The 14328-nt window shown below is 43.7% G+C and overlaps 1 long non-coding RNA gene across 2 annotated transcripts in view; it reads right to left on the bottom strand.

Annotated features, from left to right (window-relative positions):
- Window positions 1-663: 663 nt before the first annotated feature.
- LOC112062360 (uncharacterized) overlaps window positions 664-14328 on the bottom strand; it is a 40648-nt gene continuing 26983 nt past the window's right edge. For both annotated transcript variants that reach the window (XR_002890682.2, XR_008616384.1), the window contains exons 2-3: window positions 4372-4451; window positions 664-1301 (exon numbers count right to left, since the gene is read on the bottom strand). This is a non-coding gene — a long non-coding RNA (uncharacterized lncRNA). The remainder of the gene's footprint in view (window positions 1302-4371; window positions 4452-14328) is intronic.

The following is a 14328-nucleotide window of genomic DNA, read 5'->3' as shown; positions in this document are numbered from 1 at the left end:
TGTGAGTCTGTTTCTGTTTTGTAAATAAGTTCATTTGTATCACTTTTTTTTTGGTTCCACATATAAATGATACCAAGCTGCATGAGCTGTTTGTAAATTTTGGAGACTAATCCCTTGTCAGTCGCATTGTTTGCAAATATTTTCTCCCATTCTGTGGGTTGTCTTTTCATTTTGTCTATGGTTTCCTTTGCTGTGAAAAAGCTTTTGAGTTTAATTAGGTCCCATTTGCTTATTTTTGTTTTTATTTCCATTACTCTAGGAGATGGCTTGAAAAAGATTTTGCTGCAATTTACGTCAAAGAGTGTTCTGCCTATGATTTTCTCTAAGAGTTTTACAGTATCTGGTCTTACATTTAGGTCTTTAATCCATTTTGAGTTTATTTTTGTGAATGGTGTTAAATAATATTCTAATTTCATTTTTTTTACATGTAGCTGTCCAGTTTTCCCAGCATCATTTATTGAAGAGACAAATTTTTTGTTCTAGTTCTGTGAAAAATGCCATTGGTAGTTTGATAGGGAATGCATGAATCTGTAGATTGCTTTGGGTAGTATAGCTATTTTCACAATGTTGATTCTTCTAATCCAAGAACATGGTATATCTCTCCATCTGTTTGTATCGTCCTTAATTTCTTTCATCAGTGTCTTATAGTTTTTTGCATACAGGTCTTTTGTCTCCTTAGGAAGGTTTATTCCTAAGTATTTTATTCTTTTTGGTGCAATGGTAACTGTGATTGTTTCTTTAATTTCTCTTTCTGTTCTTTTGTTGTTAGTGTATAGAAGTGCAACAGATTTCTGTGTGTTAATTTTGTATCCTGCAACTTTATCAAATTCATTGATGACCTCTAGTGGTTTTCTGGTGGTGTCTTTAGGATTTTCTATGTATAGTATCATGTCATCCGCAAATAGTGACAATTTTATTTCTGCTTTTCCAATTTGGATTCCTTTAAGTGGCAAGTAAAAGAAACCATTATCAAACTGGCTTAGACAATTAGGAAGTATATTATCTCAAATAACAGGATGTCCACAGGTAGAGCTGGTTTCAGGCATGGCAAAATCAATGGCTCAACAATGTCCGCAGGGAACTAGGATCTTTTCATCTCTTGGTTCTGCCATCCTCAGAAAAACTGCTGTGTAAGGCAGTTTGAAACATCACTTCCAGGCATACCATCACCTGGAGGAAAAGAAAAACTCTCTCTTTGTCTCCTTAGGAGGAAGGAAATCTTTCCCCGAGGTCCCTGGGTAGACGTCCCCTCATGTCTCCTCAGCCAGGATTGGGCCACGTGTTCATTCTTGAACCAATCACTAGCAAAGGGAAAGGAAAGCTGTGATTGGATTAGCTTACTTATTTGAGGTGGAAGGAAGGGCTCTAAAATACTACCACATTTCCATCATACGGAAGAGGAGACTAAGGCTTACTGAGATGAAATAACAGAGTAACTTGCCTAAAGTAACACATCTAGGAAGCGACAGAGCTGAGATATAAATCCAGTGCTTCCCTATTTGCTGTGCTTACTGATTACTAATTACTTGTTCATTGTTAAGAGCTCACTGAGGTAGTACAAGGGGTCTTTATTATCCAAGTATTCATTCTCCATGTCCCTGCAGTCAGAAGGTTTGGTAGCAAAGCAAAAGACCATGAAGATATTCACTAAGGAACTGGCCAATTATAAAATTACTCTGGCCTCCTTCCCAGGTTGACACCAACATCTAAGATCAGTCTTTTCTGATTGTTATTAACATCAGAGGGTAAAGAGCAGATACAATGCCAATAATTTTACAAAGTGAAACTGCAAATATGAGAAAGGATTTAGGAGTCCATGAAGTCAACAAAAGTGATATTGGAAGACTGCCAGAATCTCAGAAAAGCCACGGACACATGAAAACTGGGCAGAATTCAATCAGTTAATAGTTGAAGAAGAGCAAGTCCACAAGGATGAGAACAAGATACAGGCTTCAAAGAATAATGATTTGACTCAAATTATTAAGAGATGTCCTTGGGGAAAACAAAGTCCTCGGATTACTATTTTTTTTATAAAATGATCTTCTTTATGATCATGCTATAAAAAGCAAAGTAAAAATGTCATGCCGTGCTGTCATTCCATTTTGTCAGAAAAATCACTCCATAAAGCAACTAGTGCTTGAGTCATTCTTTGCTAGCCCTAAGAACTGGAACAAAACTGCAATTTCAGCCTCAATTTGTGAAACATAAACTGCTTTTCATAATTGTTTGTTCCGTTTTTGGTGATAAATTCAAATAATTTTTTTACGATTTGCTTGAAATGAAACAGATTCACTTTAAGTGGAATTTCCCCCCCGCCCCTGGTATCGATTATCTGCAGATAAGGAGGATCTCCTATAGAATGTGGAGAGCACTCTGGGAACGAATCAGTTTGGCTCAGCCACTCACTAGTTTTTTGGCTTTGGGGAAGTTTCTCAGGTTTTCTAGGCCCCAGTTTTCTCATCTGTAAGATGAGGAAGCTTCATGGGGTTATTGTAAAGATGAAATCACACTACTCATATAAAGCACTTACTGTAGCCCTTCACACAAAGTACTCATTCAATAAATGTTAGCTACAGTGGTTGTTGTTCTGTTGCTAAAGCCAGGCTGTGTGGAACAATGGCAAGAGCCTGGGCTCACAGTCTGTCAGACTGTGAGTTCTAATCCTGCCTTGGCCGTTTCCTTACTATGTGACCTGGGACAAGCCACTTCCTATCTTTGGGCCTCTGTGATCTCAGCCAGAAATTGGACCACACAGGGTTACTCTAACAGTTAAGTAAGATTAACTGGCACCCAGTAGTCAGTGTCACTGAACAAGTCACAGTTTATTTTATCTGTGCTGAATATTGTGTCCAGTGTTGTGTGCAAGTATATCTGTGTGTGTGTTGGGGGTCAGAGAGAGACGTGTATAAGAAATGTAAGGGGAAGTATGGTTCCTGTTCTAAATGGGCTTATATTTCATGAAGAAAACCACTAATATGTTGTGTACTAGGTACATGCCCTCTCTGGGCCTCAGTTTTCCTTTCTGTAGTATTAAGTCCTTAAACGAATTGATCTCTAAGGTTCTCAAATTCTGAGAATCTATATAGTCATATGGATTCCTGAAACAAGTATAGAGCAAGACAAGGCAACTTGGTTCCAAGTGTGAGATACTGGAGTTCATAAAGGATGTCGTTCAGGAGCTTGGAGGAGGAGAGAGAGTGTAGTCCAGTGGAACGAATATTGATTGGCTTTGGGGCCAGTCAGAAGTGGATTTAAATCCCAGCTTTTCTATTTGCTAGTTGGATCACCTTGAACCACTGTCTTCTCCTCTCAGAACCTCAGTCTCCTCCTCTGTAAAATGGGGCCAAAAAATGACTGCCTTATATGGACATGGTGAGAAATAGTCATGCCTATGCATTTGAAAATGTCTCATATGCCATAGGTGCTTTGCTTCTTGCTTAATGAGGCTTCCTGGAGACTTGGTAACTTGAGTCAGGAGTTTTCGTGGGAAGAAAGCTGCTGGAGAACTGGGTAAATTTGGGTAGAATAGCAAAGAATGGCCTTTTGGCAGATGCCTTTATCAGGAGGGCAAAGTGCCAGGCTCTGACAGGGCAAGGCCATTGCCCTGAGGTCCATGAAGAAGCCACCCCCTTGCCAGCCTCTGCCTGAGATTCTCATCAAGGCCTAGAGGGAAAAAAATGAAACCAAAATGAAATATATATTTATAACAATAATAATAATTATTCTTTCACCAATTTTCTCTTCCTCTGATGGAGTCTGGCAAAGACTACAGAGCAGGAAAACTGCTAAAGTTGAGAGTAATGGTGCCCCCAGGACAAATAAAGAGGGAACTTCAAACCAGCAGATGCTGCCGAAAACCCCAACACAGGAAATATCTGCAAAATGAATTGAGAATTTATGGGGGTTTGGGTTTTCAGGATTTATAAGTAAGTTCCACGAGCAAAGAAGGGAGATAGAAGAGAAAGAGCAGGACAGGGCAAGAGGAGTGGACTGGAGGTAAAGGCCAGCTTCCTGCCAAGCACAGAGGCAGATTTAGCATCAGTGGGGTCCTGCAGGGGCAGTGGTGACCTGGGAAGGCTGGGCTGGGCTGGGGTGGATCCCAGTGTGCCACTTGGTGCTGGTGTCACTCTCATGGTGTGCACATAGGGCTATGGGCAAATGTGCATGGGCAGGAAAGCCAACTGCTAATAATGGTGATAGTCACTAGGCCCACCATCAGCAGTGCCTTCCTGGGGTCCAGGCTTTGAGCCTTCTCTAGGCCTTTCCCAGCCCTGAGCATGTCAGAGTCAGGTGAGACAAGGTCTGCCCAGAGTGTGCAAGTAGGTCAGGCCAAGCACTCAGGAGGGTTGGGGTGAGTGAGAACAGCATTACCACAGGCTCCTGGGAGGCTCCAAGTGCTGAACCCACAATCTGCAGCAGCCCAACCTCGCTGAGAGTCTCAATTTTCCCACCTGTAAAATGGAGAAGAAGTTGAGACTACCATAGACAATGGGTCTTGTTATTGAAGTGTCGGTGGGGGTGGGGTGGGGTGGGCAGAAAAAGTGGGACATCAGGCTGCCAGAGCTGGGGCAGGGGGAGAGTTAGAGAGGAGCTCTTCCCCAAGCAAAGGTAGGCCCTGGAGGTGATGACAATTTCCAGAGCCCCAGGGGCTTTGGATCACCTTTTCCTGCAAGCTCAGGTGTGGGTGTGTGAGTTCAGACTGACAGCATTCAGGCCACCCTGGATGAAGGCCCTTCAAATACCCCAAAGGACCCTGAAAATTTCCCACTTCTGGTCTCCGCACAAAGAGGGATTTGGGAGGAAAGCCATTCGGCTGCATTTAGAGGTTAGTGGTGCTCAGAAAGTATATGTTGAGCCAGCTCCTGGAAACAGAGACCCTTTGCTTCTTTGCTGGAACAAAATCCCAGGCACAGGCAAAATGGGGAGGTGCTCAGATGAGAGAGAGAGGGGAGTAAGGTGAGACCTGGTGGGAGGCGAGACTTCCCCAGGTCTCTCTGGAGGCTTAACATGAGATGGGCCTTACCATGGTCATTCAGGGCTCGCTGAACAGGAGGGAACTTTCTCAATCAGCCCACTTGTCCTCAGGAGGCCAGAAACACAGGTCAGCCTTGGGAGGTAGTGACCCCCCTTGGTTTTGCAGGTGTTTAAACCACAGCCTGACAATCACCTGCCATTGGGAATGCTATTGAGAGCATGTCTTCATTAAATTGGGGGGTGCTAGGAAAGCTAGGGAACATTTAAGAAGTCTTCCAGCCCAGTAGTCCTACTATTCACTGAGTTCAACCGTTGTGTGAATTTGGGTGACTCCCTTCCCATTTCCAGGCTTCAGTCTCCCTATCTGTAAAATGGAGTTGAGTGGACTTTGGTCTCTAAGAGCCCTTCTGGTTGTGGCATTCCCCTATCCCATGACCATAGCCTTTGGAGTGCGGGGGGTTGGGAAAGTCTCACAGAGCAGAGACTCCTGCCCTTCTTCATCACCTTGCCAAGCCCTGACTCCAACCTGCTTCTCTGAATTTCTCTGTGGCCATTTCATTCTTTCCTCATAAAAATGTGAAACAGTAGATGTCCCCAGTTGGAAGCAAGGCTGCTGCCAGCATCATCATAGAAAGAGTGAGAAAATGTTGAGGTGCTGACAGTCCCCTCTGAAAGAGACAGTCACCCTGGTCCTTGCCCAGTCTGAGATGCTGCCTCCCCAGCCTGGATGTTAGTGTAACTTTGGAGTAAGTTTCAAAATTGGGAAATGTGAGTCCTCTAACTTTGTTCTTCTTTTTCAATATTGTTTGGCTACATGGGGTCCCTCACAATTCCATATGAATTTTTTGAGGATTGGCTTTTTGATTTTTGCCCCCCAATCACTGGAATTTGATAGAAAATGCATTGAAGCTGTAGATTGCTTTGGGTAGTATTTGTTTACTATGTCTAGTAGATTTTTTGTGGATTCTTTGGAATTTTCTATGTATAAGATCATGTTACCTATGAATAAAGATAGTTTTACTTCTTTCTTTCAAATTTGGATAGCTTTTACTTCTTTTTCTTGCCTAGTTGCTCTGGCTAGAACTTCCAGTACAGTGTAGATTAACAGTGGTAAAAGCAAGCATCCTGTCTTGTTCCTGATCTTAGGGGGAAAGCTTTCAGTCTTTCACCATTGAGTATGATGTTAGCTGTGGGTTTTTCATATGTGGCTTTATCAGGCTGAGAAAATTCCCTTCTTATTCTAATTTTCTGAACATTCTTGTCATGAAAGGGGCTTGGCTTTCATCAAATGCTTTTTCTGCATCAAATGAGATTATCTCTCTCTTTTTTTTACTTCATTCTATAATTATGGTGTATTACATTGATTGATTTTCTTATGTTGAATCATTTTTGCATTTCTCAGGTAAATCTCTCTTGGTCATGGTGTAGAATCCTTATATGTTGCAGGATTTAGTTTGCTAGTAGTTTACTAAGGAATTTTTGTGTATTTATATGGTATTAGTGATTTTCTTGTGATGTAATGATGTAATGTAATTAATGATTTCTTGTGAAGTAATGTAATGATGTAAAGTGATGTAATTTTCTTGTGATCTGGCTTTGGTATCAGAGTAATGCTGGCCTCATAGAATGAGTTGGTAAGTGTTCCTTTCTCTTCAATTTTGGGAAGAATTTTAGAAGTGTTGGTGTTAAATCTTTTTTAAATGTTTGGTAGAATTCACCAGTGAAACTAAGCGGTCCTGTATTTTTCTTTGTTGGAAGGGTTTTGTTTTGTTTTGTTTTTTAAACAAATGACTGATTCTATCTCTTTACTTGTTATAGGGCTGTTGAGATTTAAAAATTTTTTCTTCAGTGAATTTTTATAATTTGTGTATTTCTAAGAATTTGTCCATTTCCTTTAGAGTATCTAATTTGTTGGTGTACAGTTGTTCATAGTATTCTTTTTAAAGTATATCACCTCACTGACTTCTGGTCTCTATGGTTTCTGATAAGAAATTGATTGATAATCTTATTGAGGATCTCTTATATGTGTGATTCACTTCTCTCTTGCTGCCTTTAAGAGCTTTGTCTTAGGCCTTCACCAGTTTGGGGTTCATTGAGCTTCTTGGATGTGTAGACTTGAATCTTTCATCAAGTTTGGCATGTTTTCAGCCATTATTTCCTTAAACATTCTTTCTGTCCCTTTTTCTCTCTCTTCTCCTTCTGGGGCTCCCATAGCATTTATGCTGCTCTGCTTGATGGTGTCCCACAAATCTCTTAGGCTCTGTTCACTTGTCTATTTTTTTTCTTTCTGCTACTCAGACTGGATAATTTCAATTGTCCTGTCTTCAAACTCACTCTTCTTTTTTTGCCTGCTTAAATCTGTTGCTGAACCCACACCCCCACCTAGTGAATTTGAAATTTCAGTTATTATACTTTTCTAGTGCTGAATTTCTATTGGTTTCTTTTTATAATTTCTATTTCTTTATTGATATTCTCATTTTGTTCATACATCATTTTCCTGGCTTCCTTTAGTTCTTTGCTCATGGTTTCCATTAGTGCTTTGGGCATATTTAAGACAGTTGAATTAAAGTCTTTGTCTAGTAAGTCCAATGTCAGAGCATCCTCATATTTTTCCTTTGGATGGACCATACTTTCCTTTTCTTTTTATGCATTTTGTGATTTTTCGTGAAAAGTGGACATTTGAATATGATAATGTTGTAACCCTGGATATCAGATTCTCCATCTTCCTCAGTGGTTGCTGTTCTTAATTGTTGGTTTACAGTCATCCATTTGTTTAGTGACTTTTCCAACTATTTTTGCAAAGATCATATTTCTTATCATGGGTGGTCACTGAAATATCTGTTCCTTGACTTTATGTTCAGCTAGTGTTTTGACAGAGAGTTCCTTGAAAATCAGAAGCATTTTAAAGTGGACTTTTTCTTCATTCAGTGTTTGCTTTGTTGCTATATACTGACAGTTTCTGTGTGCCTTTTGATTTTTCTGTGGAGGGATGGGTGTTTGGAACAGCCTATTCTTCCATTTTACCAATGTCACTTGGATCTTTACTTCTTGCCCATATGTACCTGACAGTGGGGACAGTGTCTCCAGCCTGGATCTTCCTGACCATAGGGAAAGCTAGTGCCCTTTTGCTTTGTGCAGGACAAAACTTCCATGTGCTGGAGCTAGTCTGAAGCTAGAGTTGTTTCCTGGCAGGTGGGTGGGATGGTTTAAAAGTTTTGAGCCAGACCTCTAGAAAATTGTTGGAATGCAGAGCTGCCTAGAGATTTGGGATGGATGAGATCCTGATAATACTTGTAATAATAGCTATCATTTAGGGAGTGCTGACCACATGCCAGGCACTGGCCTAAGTATGTGCTAAGTAGGGCTTTGCATGTACTATCTCATTTCTTCCTCCTGGCAGACTACTAGAATCATCATTGCTGAGGCCAGGGAGGGTAAGCCACTGCCCAAAGTTATGCACTAAAGCTGGAATTTGACCCAGGTCTGTCCGACTCCAAAGCCTCTTAATGGCAATGAAATGCCTCCTCCTGGAAACTCATGGGATTTACAACTCTAACTCAGAGACCCTGTCCACCTGTCCTATGGCCCCTCAGTAGAGAAAAGGGGACATCTGTGGCTTACATTCACTTCATTTATTGTAGTTTTCAGCTCCAGAATCTCTACTTTTATAATTTCTGTCTCTTTATTGATATTCTCATTCATATATCATTTTCTTGGTATCCTTTAATCCTCCAACCATGATTTTCTTTAGCTCTTTTAGCATATTTAAGAGTTGATGTAAAGTCTCTGAGGCTCACTCCTGCCCTGGGTGGATTCTGAGAAGCAAGCAGCTTATTGCCATGTTCCTTTATCACTGCTTTCACTCATCCCTTGCCTCCTGTACCACCACATCACACAAATGAAGAGGATTGGGGTTATTCAACCTAGATGGGGTGAGTAGCTGTTCTCTGCTTCCACTGAGGACAGAACCATAAAAATCAGGTAGAAACTGTATTGGCTATTTCAATAATCACTAATTTCTAGTGCCATGCACTGTGATCATTATATCTACCTCATTTACTCTTCACAACAGCTCACCAGGTAGATGTAATTCTTCCCATTTTAAAGATGAGAAAACTACAACTCAGAAGAGTTAAGTAATTTGCCCAAAGTCACACAGCTTATAAGCAACAGGATTTCATTCATCCATTCAACCACCACTGAGTACCTATCAAGTGCTAAGCACTGTTCTAGGCACGGGGCACACAGTGATGAAGACAGCCAATCATCAAATAAATAGAAAATATAATGCCAAGCAGTGATAAGTGGTTTGATGAAAAATACAGGAGGGCTGTGGACTAGAGAGTGCTGTTGGGGGTAGAGCTGAGGCAGGTGCTGTTTTAGCTAGGATGGTTAGAGCAGGCCTATTGGAGGAGGTGACCTTTGAGTAGAGATTGCAATGAAGCAGGGGAGGACACCATGTGGAGGTCTAGGGGAAGAACATTCTAAGCAGAGGGGAGTGCAGGGGCAAAGTTCCTGAGGAGGTAATGAGCTTGGTATGTTCAGTGCAAAGCAAGGGAGCACCATGGCTAGAGCAAAGTGGGTAAGGAGGTAGGGAACTGCAGTTAGATGACAGAGGTTTTCATTGGCCACAGGGAATACTTGGGGTTTGGTGTGATGAGAAGCAAAAGGAGGGTTTTGAGCAGAGGAATGACATGATCTGAATGACATGACCCAGCTTCTCTGGAGAATGGAGCATACGGGAGAAGAGTGGAGGCAGGGAGCCCAGAGAGGATGGGTGCACTGTCCAGATAGACATGATGGGGACTTTGGGCCCATGGGGGTAAGTGTGATGGTTATGCAAGGAGTCAGCTGGGAGTCAGAGCTTTCGGGACTGTTGATTCCTTGGATGGGGGAAAGAGAAAGAAAAGAGGATGCCAAAGCCTGGGCATCTGGGTGAATAGTGGTGCTGGGTGGTGAGATGTGGAAGACTGAGGGAGAAATTTGGGGTGAAGGTGCATATTTGGGCCCCAGTATGAGTGACTCCAGGAGTCTGAGCTCTTCCACAAACTTCTTCACAGTGCAGGGATTCATTCCCAGAACAAGATACTGGGAGACAAAGCTGAAGAATCTCTGGCTTGTATTCTTCTTGAAAAGATGGAAAGACAGAAGTCGTCTTGGCTGGCTGGGGCCTGACCTGTTCTGAGGTGCGGCCAAGCCAGATGGCCCCTTGAAGTCCTCATGACTTGAGGATTCTCTTCTGTGATCTATGACCTGGAGGTGGGAGTAGGAATTTTCTCTTTTAACTAACATTTTTCATTTTCCACAGCCTGATCTCTTTTAGATCCAGTCTAATTTCTTACAGGCCTCAGGCTAATTTGCACAGCTGGGTTTTACATCTGGGCGGTTGCCATCTACACCAATTGCCTTCCTGGCTACAGGCAGGATGAGACCGCAGCCCCAGGGGAAGCCACAAGCTCCTGGAACTGCCTTTGCGAGAATGCCCTGGGCCTGAGGACTGGGCCCCCTGAGCCAGATGCCTGCTTCCATCTGTTCTGTCCTCCCAGCTCCCAGTCAGGGGAGCTGTGGGCCTCAGCCTCAGGTGGGCCTCACAGATACCAGAATCTTGGGAGGTCAGGAAACAGGTCTGGAGACACACGTGCATGCATGCGTGCTCACACACAAAAAAAAGAGGAAGGGGGCAAACGAATATAGATACAGCCAGAGGAAGGGAAAAATACAGAGAAGGCAAGAATGGGAGTGAAGGAGAGGAGAGAAATAGTAAGACAGACATATAAGAAAGATAGCTAGATACGAAGACAGAGATAGAGAATCAGAGAGGTAGAGACAGAGAGAAAATTTTCAGAGGGAGGTAGAGAGTAGGCGAAGCAGTAAGAGGCAGCAACAGAGTGAAACCAAGGTACAGAGGGAAACACCAAAGCAGACAGAGTAAGAAAGAAAAAGGCCCAAAGAGGCAGGCAGACAATGGTGGGGGTGGGGGGGAAGAGAGTGGAAAACTTGTGGGAATGATATGTTTGGGGGCATGTGTGTAGCTTTAACCCAGTGTCGGGGCTTAATAAACTATGGCTATTAGTATTACCAATAGAAGAATGAGAAGAATGTGCCATTTTTATAGGTCCAGAACAGTTGACTATCAGCAGGGTTTATATGTTTCGATCTTAAAGTTATTGTTTTGTCCCATGGGACCCTAATGGGTGGTGGAGGCATGGAGGCAGGCCATGGTCAGAGCTGAGTTTGTAAATGATAGCTTTTGAAGCCATTGTGTATTTCAACAGGTAAAACTGGAGGTCAGGAGGCCAGGGAGGAAGAGGCTGGGCCAAGGGTCCAGGCCAGAGATGGGGAAGGTCTGTGGTCTCACAGGTACCGGAGGGTTGGAATGGGAGAGGGGGGTTGATCAAAGGCATCCATTGGAAACATCCATAGACCTCAATGACAGATGGGATAGACAGGGTGAAGGGGAATTGGCTCAGTCCTCTTTAGTTTTCAAGACCAAGCTCAAGCCTCATGATCCTACGAAGAAACCTCCTTTGGTCCCTGCCCCCACCCGGGGCTCTCCCTCATCAGTCTCTGAGCCCTCAGACTTGGCAGTGTTGGGGCAGAATTTGCTCCTGATTCTTCAGGGCTCCCTCACTACGGGAGTGCCTGACTGGCCCAGCACTCACAGCCCCACACAGGCTCTGGAGCCTGAGCTCTTCCATTGGAATCCCAGCACTGTCTTCTCTGTGAACTTGGGCAAGCTACTCACTCTATCTGATGTTCACATCTCCTTCCTACCTCAGAAGCTAGTGTGAGCAGTAAACGGGGTAACACATGCAGTGTGGTCAGGTGCTGCCTATCCTTATTATCAATGACCATTAGTCACTGTAGAATGTTTGTTACTGTTTTCTATCCACTTGGGCTGGAGCACATTAGCTACATCTAATTTGCATGTCCATCCTGCCCTCTCCAGGACTTAGCTCACAAGCAAGTACTGACCAATTGTCCAGAGGCCTGATTCAATTCCCTTCCGTTCGGCAAACACCAAGGAAGCAGCTCATAGCTTCTCTGTTGGTCCCTTGGTACACTCATAGATGTCAAATACCTGGTCCCAGCCTGTGAAACTCCCAGTCTAATAATACTAATAAAATAACATTTATTGAGCACTGTTATCTGTTCAGGTTTGATCAGGGGAGCAGAAGCACTTGGAGTGATCCGAAATAAGGCATTTATTATGAGGATTAGAGTTTCCACCATCTTGGGAGAGGATGAAGAAGCCTGTGGAAGGTTGTGGCCTCTGCATCTGGTGGCCACAGATGGGACGTGAAGTGGGAGAGAGTGAGGACAAATCAGGACCTACATCTGCCTCTCACCACCTCCAGCCTCATCTGTGTGAGTGAGCTGCAGAAGAAGCTGGCTGCATGTGATCCTGGCCCAGGACTCACTGAAGAAAATCTGGGTACCTGGAAGGGCTCTAGGACCGACTGCTCCCCCATGCCAGTGAGCTGAGCTAGCAGAGTGGGAAGGAAATGGGTCAGCTTCAGCAGCGCCTCGACATCAACCTGCAGAGCTCAATGGCTGCTGTCGCATTTCTGCCTTCCAGATCTTATGCGATTTCCTCTCATAGCCAACCCTAATCTGGAACTGGGTAGAGAAAGGAACTCCGTGGAGGGGGATTGCTAAGCTAAATGAAACTGGTTTCTGGATCTCCCTTACCTTCTCCTCACCCACTGAAAGAAGAGAGCTCTGCCCCCTTGATGGAACCTAGGAGAGTGACCTTGTCAGTACCTGGTGTTCAATGGGGATGGAGGCATTGGCGTGGGGAAGAGAAGCTGAGGAATTAATCCCTGTAGATGGTGGATTGGTGACGGTGGTGCCCAGCCCAGCTGAGATGGAGGTGGTTTGGGGGTTCATAATCTAGAAAATCACCTCAATTCTCCATGTCACCTGTGTGCACAGTCCCATAATTCCTGGTTCTCTGGGGACTTTCTGGGCACCTCTCCCCTGGTTCTTCTCAGTTAAGGACGATATGGTTTCGATTAATTTTTCAGTTAAAATCAGGTTCAAATTCATTTTGTTTAGAGAGTTAGAGGAGAGTTTCATGGCACCCCTTAAGATTCTCCCAGGAGTATCACTGGGCCACCACCAATCCAAGGCCAGGGTGGTGGAAAGGAAGGCAGAGAGGCAGCAAAGGGGAGGATGCGGGTGGCAAGGCAGTCGGTTTTGAATTAGCCCTTGTTTGCTTTTATTTAGACCTCATTGAGACCACACTATAACCATGCCCTCCTCAGGGCCAAGAAAAAGAAAGAGGAAAAGAATATGCCTCGGGTGAGCTGGGCCAAGGGCTTTCATTTACAGAAAGAGAAGCATCACTGTCTACCTGGCCCCTCTGATTACCAATTATTTGCGTTTCAAAACAAATCTTCAGTAATTCGGAACAAATGCAGTCCCTCTCAGTTGGTCTGGGCCGGGGTGAGCTCTGGAGCTGACAAGGCAGCTGCCTAAGGTGGGGGGCCTCAGCCCCAAGGAAGCCCTGGGGGAAGAGCGGGAAAGGAAGGGAGTCCGAGGCAGACCACTGGGCTTCTCCAACGTGGCCTCACCACTTGCTAGCTGTGTGACCCTGAGCAGCTTCCTAAACCTCTAAGTCTGTGTCTCCATCTGTAAAATGGGCATAAAAATAATAGTGTCTCCCTCATAGGGTGGTTGTGCATACACTAGAAAACCCTCTGAAACATTTTGCTATTATTGTTGTTATTAATAACAACATTATTTTTATTGAATGCACTTAGCACTAAGCTGTTTCATTTAACTCATTGTACAACCCTATGAGGTAGGGGGAATTTATAGTTGAAGGAACTGAGGTTCAGAGAGGCAAGTGAGCTATCAAGATCACAGTTAGTAAGTGATAGAAAGATTTGATCCCAAGTCTGTTTGATTCCTCCTGCTACATCACAAAAAGTGGCCAATGCCTTAAGAGAGGTCTCACCAGAGGGCATTCTCTCTCTCTCTCTGTCTCTCTAATTACCCCCACCTACCCCCATGTGAGGGCACAGCAAGAAGGCAGCTGTCTGCAAGCCAGGAAAAGAGCTCTCACCGGAAACCAACCGTGCTGGCATCTTAATTTGGACTTGCAACCTCTAGAATTGTGAGAATATAAATTTATGTTGTTTAAGCCAAGAGAGAGATGGAAAGACAGAGAAAAAGAGATCTCAATAACAACAGAGAGTTGAAGGAAAGGTCGCTGTCAGCTGTGATGTATAAGGGACTTCACTGAGGAAATGGCATTTTGATCTGGGTCTTTAAAATGCTCAAATTTGAAAACCTGAGTACTAGAAGAGGGGCATCACAAGGAATTGTTCCATTGGGTTGAAATGCATA

Source organism: Physeter macrocephalus, chromosome 21, assembly GCF_002837175.3.
Source record: "Physeter macrocephalus isolate SW-GA chromosome 21, ASM283717v5, whole genome shotgun sequence".
Lineage (NCBI taxonomy): Eukaryota > Metazoa > Chordata > Mammalia > Artiodactyla > Physeteridae > Physeter > Physeter macrocephalus.
The sequence above is the reverse complement of the archived record's forward strand: the minus strand, read 5'-3'. Positions and strand labels throughout refer to the sequence as shown.